Source organism: Lolium rigidum, chromosome 2 (assembly GCF_022539505.1).
Source record: "Lolium rigidum isolate FL_2022 chromosome 2, APGP_CSIRO_Lrig_0.1, whole genome shotgun sequence".
Classification (NCBI taxonomy): Eukaryota; Viridiplantae; Streptophyta; class Magnoliopsida; order Poales; family Poaceae; genus Lolium; species Lolium rigidum.
The window spans coordinates 278361319-278368884 of NC_061509.1; the positions used below are offsets into that span (position 1 = coordinate 278361319).

The 7566-nt window shown below is 48.0% G+C and overlaps 1 long non-coding RNA gene across 2 annotated transcripts; it reads right to left on the bottom strand.

The window, feature by feature from the left end:
* Positions 1–2994: 2994 nt before the first annotated feature.
* On the bottom strand, positions 2995–6471 carry LOC124688907. Of its 2 annotated transcripts, none has more exons than XR_006998667.1 (3): positions 5770–6471; positions 5375–5623; positions 2995–3147 (listed from the first exon to the last, which is right to left on the bottom strand). It is a non-coding gene; the product is annotated as an uncharacterized LOC124688907 (long non-coding RNA). The 2 variants fall into 2 exon arrangements; XR_006998666.1 differs by lacking the exon at positions 2995–3147 and having other exon boundaries at positions 5009–5623; positions 5770–6042; positions 6142–6471.
* Positions 6472–7566: the final 1095 nt, after the last annotated feature.

Genomic DNA, 7566 nt, shown 5'->3' on the forward strand with positions numbered 1-7566 from the left:
TGGTGCCGTTATCGGTGATGATGTTGTGGGGGTAGCCATACCGCACAATGATGTCCTTGAGGAAAGTGACGGCTGTGGAGCCATCCAGCTTTTTGATCGGCTTGGCCTCGATCCACTTAGTGAATTTATCAATCATCACCAAGAGATGTGTCATGCCGCCTCGGGCGGTTCTAAATGGGCCGACCATGTCGAGGCCCCACACAACGAATGGCCAAGTGATGGGGATGGTCTTCAAGGAGGAAGCCGGCGCGTGCCTTTTCTTGGCAAAGCGCTGACAGCCATTGAATGTTTTCACCATTTCTTCTGCATCTTTTAGCGCAGTCGGCCAGTAGAAACCGTGCCGAAAGGCTTTGCCTACTATGGCTCTAGAGGAGGCGTGATGTCCGCACTCTCCTTGATGGATTTCCTTGAGGAGTTATATCCCTTCAGCCGGCTCGACGCACCGCTGGAACACCCCACTTACGCTCCGTTTGTACAGCTGGTGGTTGTAGGCCTTCGCCCTTCTCTCAATCTGCCTGGCTTGGTCCCTATCTTCGGGCAACACGCCATCTGTTAGGTAGGAGAGGAATTCTTGTGCCCATTATGGTACGCATCTTATCTCGAATACACTGACCAACAAGGCCTCCTGCGTGGGAGCTTTCGGGTTCGACTGCTTGGTCGCCGGGTTCGGCTGTGGAGCCGGTGGGTTCGGCTGAGAAGCCCCCGAGTTTGGCTGAGAAGCCCCCGGGTTCGACTGCATGGTCGCCGGGTTCGGCTGTGGAGCCGGCGGGTTCGGCTGAGAAGCCCCCGACTTTGGCTGAGAAGCCCCCGGGTTCGACTGCATGGTCGCCGGGTTCGACTGTGGAGCCGGCGTGTTTGGCTGAGAAGCCCCCGAGTTAGCCGGTACAAATATGGAATCCGAATCCGGTGACGGTGTGATGGATGGCTTCCGCAAATGCTTCAGGGAAACGCCTGGTGGAATTGCCTGCCGGGTTGAGCCTATCTTGGATAGGGCATCTGCCGCTTCGTTGTTTGCTCGTGGCACATGATGAAACTCGCAGCCGTCGAAGAAGTCGGTTAGCTGTTGGATGTGGAAGCGGTATGACGCCATGTTGGCATCCCTTGCGTCCCACTCGCCGGATGCTTGCTGGATGACCAAGTCGGAGTCGCCGAAGCAAAGGATGCGACACACGCCAATCTCCTTGGCTAGCTTCAGCCCATGGATGAGTGCTTCATACTCCGCCACATTGTTGTATGCGGCGAAGTGGATTTGTAGGACGTAGTACAGTCGGTCTCCTTTAGGAGAGGTGATGACGATGCCGGCTCCCAAGCCAGAGCGCATCTTGGAGCTGTCAAAATGCATCTTCCAGTGCGTGGAGTCAGGCACGGGCGGCAGGTACTGCATCTCGGCCCAGTCGACGAAGAAGTCGGCTAGGATCTGCGACTTGATGGCAGTTCTTGGCTCGTAGAGGATGGAATGAGCCGCCAGCTCCAGGCCCACTTGGCGACCCTGCCATTAGCGTCCTTGCTTCCAATGATTTCTGCTAAGGGCGCGGTGCACACCACCTTGATGGGATGCTCTTCGAAGTAGTGCTTGAGCTTCTTGGCCGCCATGTAAACACCATAGGTGACCTTCTGGTAGTGGGGGTAGTTTTGCTTCGACTAGGAGAGCACCTCACTGAGGTAATAGACTGGACGCTGGACTGGCTGCTCCTTGCCCTCTTCCTTGCGTTCCACTACCAGGACAACGCTAACCAATCGGTTGGTGGCTGCGATGTATAGAAGCATCGGCTCTTTTGAAGTCGGCGATGTCAGGACTGAATGTACTAGGACGTCGCCTAGAGAGGGTGTATAGGCGGTGTATAAAAACTTCTACTTGAGAGCTAAACTACACTACAAGAAACAGTCACCTGGAGACGTTCTACCTAAGACGCCATTACCTTCGCCTCAAAATTCAAAACCAGATTGCATGTAATGACGTTGTTTGAGACGATCAACAAATCGTCCCATGTTTTCCTAGTATCTTTACTATTAAACCAGAAATCTTTACTATTACTAGTTGAATGCCCGTGCGTTGCTACGGACTCTAATTTTTTTTTTGCAATATGATCAATATATTACATGCAAAATTTATGTGTATGAAACTACAGGCATACGATATTTGTAAGAACCCATAAGATTGTACCTCATTTGAAGTATACTTCGATAAGAGACATAATCGACATCGTTTGAACATAAAAATAAGTACTCAACTAATTTTTTATCAGTTATTTTTTTCGACAACATACATAACTAATATACGGATCTTCTGGTGGCAGGTGGTCGTCGCTTGGATCGTCAGGGTTGTCAGAGCTTGGATCGGCGACAGGAGATGAAGGAGGGTGTAGAGAAGGGGGGTTGGGTTGGGAGCAGGGGACGGTGTTCGGTGGTTTTCTGGCAGCGGCCGAAGAGACCATGTGGTGCACGGTTCAATGGGCATCTGCAACAAAAAAAATTAGCGTGCACTCCCCAGGTCCATGAGCTAGTAGACTACAGAAGATGATGAATTCAACAGCTAATTATTGAGTGAAGAACAACGTATCTCATCACTTTCATCTGTCTTAGAGAGTAAAATAGAGCTCAAAGCTGTGCATAATCAGATGAAATGAAAGGACATCGTGTTTGGGTAGCATCGAAGGACACATTTCTTCCGTATGTTTACAGTCAACCTACAGTTCTGCAGAACTATAAATTTCTGTTTTTTACCACACAGAAGGATGGAACTTGAACATCAGCACAAAAATATCAGCTGCAATTAACTTCAAAAAACCGGAGCATTCCCCATGACGCTAACTGAATCAATACACATATGCTGAATCTTGCGTAAGAAAACCTAACGATATATTGAGGTACTGCCAATGCTTACTCCAGTGTTGATTTTCATGAGATCTAGCAAACGAAAAACTTTCTCGTTTTAGTTCAATTGAAGATGGCTCTTGGGGTTCGGACTGACTTTTCCGGACATTGGCCTAGATATCTCAAACACACTGTTCCTGGTCATCTTCAGAATCTGACAGCCCAATCTACACAGGTGACTATAGACCTGATATTGTACCGCTCGTGGCCTTCTTTCCCTTTCCAGATGTTGACAAAGCTTTCTCCAGGGCTGATTGCCTCAGCGGCCTTGGACTGAGGCATCAATCACAAGAAAAAAGGTCAGAATCAATATGCTTTACGGCCATCCAAAGATAAATGCAGAAATTCCCAAATAGAAATATCACAAATAATATACAGCTACAATTCACACAAAAATCCATGCATGAGGTTGACATCTAACAGGTGCGGGTGAACAATACCAGAGTCCTTTATAGGGAAGTACTGTGCGGGTGAACAATACCAGAGGACTGTAGAGCTCACTGGTTACCGTTCAGAAAATAAAGAAACAATTAGTGCAACTTTCATACTTGCAACAACATCTAACATACGAAACTGCACTTCTACTAAAATGAAGTAACAATAAGGGTATATGCTCTCAAAGTTTTGGTCAGAAGTGCAGTTTAACAATATGGTAGTTGTAATTGACACAAAAGACGAATGTTGAGCGTGACATGCATATGGCATTGCTGGGTGTCGCAACAAACACCTCGCTCTCACGCCCTGCAGTATCATTCAATATTCAGCTGAGCATGTCTTCCTTGCTACAATGTTCTGTCCAATTGCACAAACTTATAATTTCAATAAGAAGGATAAGTTTTGGTTGGATTTGATTCAACCTAAAATAGTGTACAGTATAATGGGAAACTAAATTTTATCGTACCACATAGAGAATCCTTGTTGAATTTTGGGACTTACAAGATTCTTTAGCTCACAAGATATTTTAATGGGCTTATCCATGCAATCTACTCTTTTCTACAGGAAATATGTTGTGCAACTTTCAAGGTTTACTTATGCCAAGAAAATTTCTACACTGAAATAACAATCTGAATACTGAATAACAAGTGCAACAGATCAGTGCAGATTATGTTGCTTTCTACTCTCGCCGACAGCATCAGCATCCCCATCCAATTAAACATCTCAGATCATGTGCACCATTTATCAAATTCAACAGATCATAAAATAATGAATGGATATATAAGGAAAAACGGATAGTTTAGTATTTCCATAACAACTCCAAGAAACCTGAATATGGATTTTGTTTTTTGAGAAAGATCACATTGTATTATAATATGGAGTATATTTAAAGAGTGATACAAAGCGCACACATGCAGACACCACACGAAGCTTCAAGACAGAACAACTGTCCAGAAACAAACAAAAAAAAAGGCACCCCAAAAAAGGAAGTTACAAACAGGCCCCTGGGGGTCCCCAAACTCCACCAAGACCATGGTTATCGGTCCTTCCCAACACCGTCTTCGCGCCCGCGGGAGAGAAGATGATGTGCCGTCTGCACACCAAGAACTGGAGGCACACCATCGTCGTCGATCGGATTTGTGAGTCGATGGAGCGCTCTGCCACCGGTGAAGCTCCTATCGATGTGTCCACATCGACCCGGGATCATCCTCGTGTAGCTCTGGCCCCAGATCTGGCCACCCCCATCGACACCGTCGAGGGAAACCACCAGATTTGCCACCTTCAAGTCTCGAAACTTGTCTCTGTACAGCCAACCAACTCGAAGCACCAGCGTCGCTGCCACGGAGCTAAGTAACACCCACTGAGAGGCTCATGTACACATCCCCTCGCCCACCTTGATGGCGTCGGAGTGGACACCAACAAAGAGGGAGCAGAGGGAGGGGAACAAAGGTCCACAGTAGCGGCGCCGCCGTTGCCTCGATGACATGCGCTCGCCCGGATCTAGCACCTAGACGGTACATAGCTCGTCAACCATAACCGGCACCGACAACAAGGGAAACCACTGCTTCAGAAGGGACTCTGAAGGCCTCTTGCCACTATCACCACCACCGGCACAGATGAGATGCATGGCCGAAAACCTAGCAACCTAGCAACCTAGCTACCCTAGCTACTGTTATACACACTCAACGCGGCGTCTAGCGATCCCATCCACTGACAGCCAAGACCTTCAGGATGGGGGAGTCGCCGTGATAGGCCGGAAGCAAGGTCGCCGCATGTGAAAGCTGGGTAAACATGTTTAAGCCAAGCCTTTGATAATCATCAGGAGCACTTTGTTTATGATATTGTCATCCACTACTAACCCTTAGCAGTAATATACAATCAATCTACAATAGAGAAGGTGACAAATCACTCCATTTTGTTAATCTATATACTGAACATGCAGGTCAAGCATCACCAATTAACTGTACAGCTGTTCCACATGGAATCTTTGCAAAATCTCAGCGTATTATGGAAGACATGTATATATGTCCACTGGGCATATGCACTTATGGTTTAGAAAACTCACATCTGTATTATGTTCTCACTTGACTTCTACTTCTCTCCTTTGGGTGCCTCTCTGCTAGAACATACGGAGTTACATAACATAAAATCTAGTAAGAAAGGCGTTGTTGGATCTGCATTGAAAGAAAGAGCATATATTATTCTGCGCGGCTTTCGACTAAGCTAGTGCATGCTAAGGTTTCACAAAGAAAATAAACAAACACGTAAAAAATAGAGAACTGATACCCCCGTTATATCCAAGCACTTGCAGAATCTGCAATAATGAAGAAAGCAACATTCGGTTGAGGCAAGTACATCATCACATGTAGTTTACACCAACCAATCATATGGAGATCTATCGGAAGTCAAATGCAGGTCAAACAAAAGAAAACAGGTCATAATTCAGCTTATTGTACTTACCAACGTTGTTAATCCTCTTGGCAAGACCTGCTTAACTGCTTCACCGGCAGGGAAAAAGAACAACATTTTGTCAACCAAACCATCATGTTTACCGGTACTGATTCTTTCTCGATGTGTGACATTGTCTCCATATGCAAAAATTTCTAGACATTTTTTTTTGGATTCCATGCATTGTCGCTAAGAGCGCCAGGCAGTTCTTTTCAAAGCCCTGTATGTGGTGATTTTTATTCTCATGACCTCTTTCTGAACTAAGACTCCAACGGCTCGACCAACCTGAATTAGTAAATTAGTTACGGACAGGCTGAAGCCAAACTGGTTAGTCTGTACGTTCGTGGTTAGAACTCATGAATTGCAATAGGAAGAAGTCAATACCGTGGGGATGATCTGGGACTCGAGGTACTTGTGCGCCCTCCGGATTATCGTCGATCACTGCTGGGCACAGGAGAAAGAGGACGGTTTCGTGGAGGAGCTCTGTAGTTTGTACCGAGGAGTGCGAAGAGAATCCGCCTAGTCGGCCTCTTACTCTCCGACTTGCAACTGTCCTCTTCCTCGGTGAGCCGAATCCTCTTCCTTTTCCAGCGACCACCGCAATTGTAGTGGTGTGGCCCTAGACTGCACGCGGTCCTTATCTGTTGGCCATCGCTTGGAGTCATCCCGTCATCCTTCCCCTTGCTGGATCGCTTGGCGACGGCCGCATCGCCGCCCTTGGGCTTCCCGGCTGGCCTGCGGCCACTATCATCGACAGCGTCGCTGATCTCGATTGCAGCGTATTGGTGGAGGGGATCGACCGGGCGGAGGGGGGAGGGGGAGGGGGGAGGGGGGACAGGGGCAAGGCTTGGGAATGGCGAACTCAGTGGAGGATGGGGCGTCGACGGTTGCTTGGCCTGGACCAGGAGTTTGACGAACGGGATGGGGAGATGAGGATGGGAGTCGTGCGTGGCTTGCGGGGCGTGAGAAGCGGGTTCTCTTCCCAACTTTTTTTTTCATGCGGTGGTAGTCTAGGACCGACCTACCAACCATCTCACCACCTCTAGCCATTTAATATAGTAGAGAAACCAGAAAGCGACCGTGGTACGTCCTGGCGTATTCTCGTTTTCGTCCCTCAGAAAATCCTAAATCAAGGCGCAGTCCTGCATATGATATTTCAAGGAACACCCGGAAAAAAAAGAAAAACCAATCGATCACTCACGAGAGGCCCGATCCACCCGCGCCGATGACCGGCGCTCTGTGCGCCTCCCGTCCGGTTACCCTGCAGACGCACGATGCCGGCGCGCCCCAATCAGAATTCCTTCCGACAGCCTCATCCCCCTGCACAGAACGCGCGAGCGGGTGAAGAAGACGAGGTTGCGCTGTAACCGTGGAGCGAGGGGAGGGATGCTGCTTCTGTGGCTGCCATGGACGCGGTGATGGACCTCTCCTCGAAGCCGCACAATAGACCAAGGCCGAGGGAATCAAGTAATCAAGTAGGTGTGGTCATCCGGGTCAATTCGTGGCGGTGAGGGCCGTATTTCAGGACGCGGTGGCTGTAGCTTAGCGGAGAGGACGAAGGCAAAGTTGATCCAGATGGTGAGCCTATGCGTGCAGCACACACAGTTGTGTGATGGGACCAGAGCTACACATCAAAGAAAAAATATGTTGGAAGGTGTGTGCGTCAGTCATTCTAATGGACATCTACCGTGCTGCAGTTTCAGGTGTGTACCCCGTATAGCGTATGAGAGTGTATATTAAAATATTGTTTAATTATTTCGTATTACAAATAATTACAGGTAGTCTATCTGAAATATTATGCCATATCTA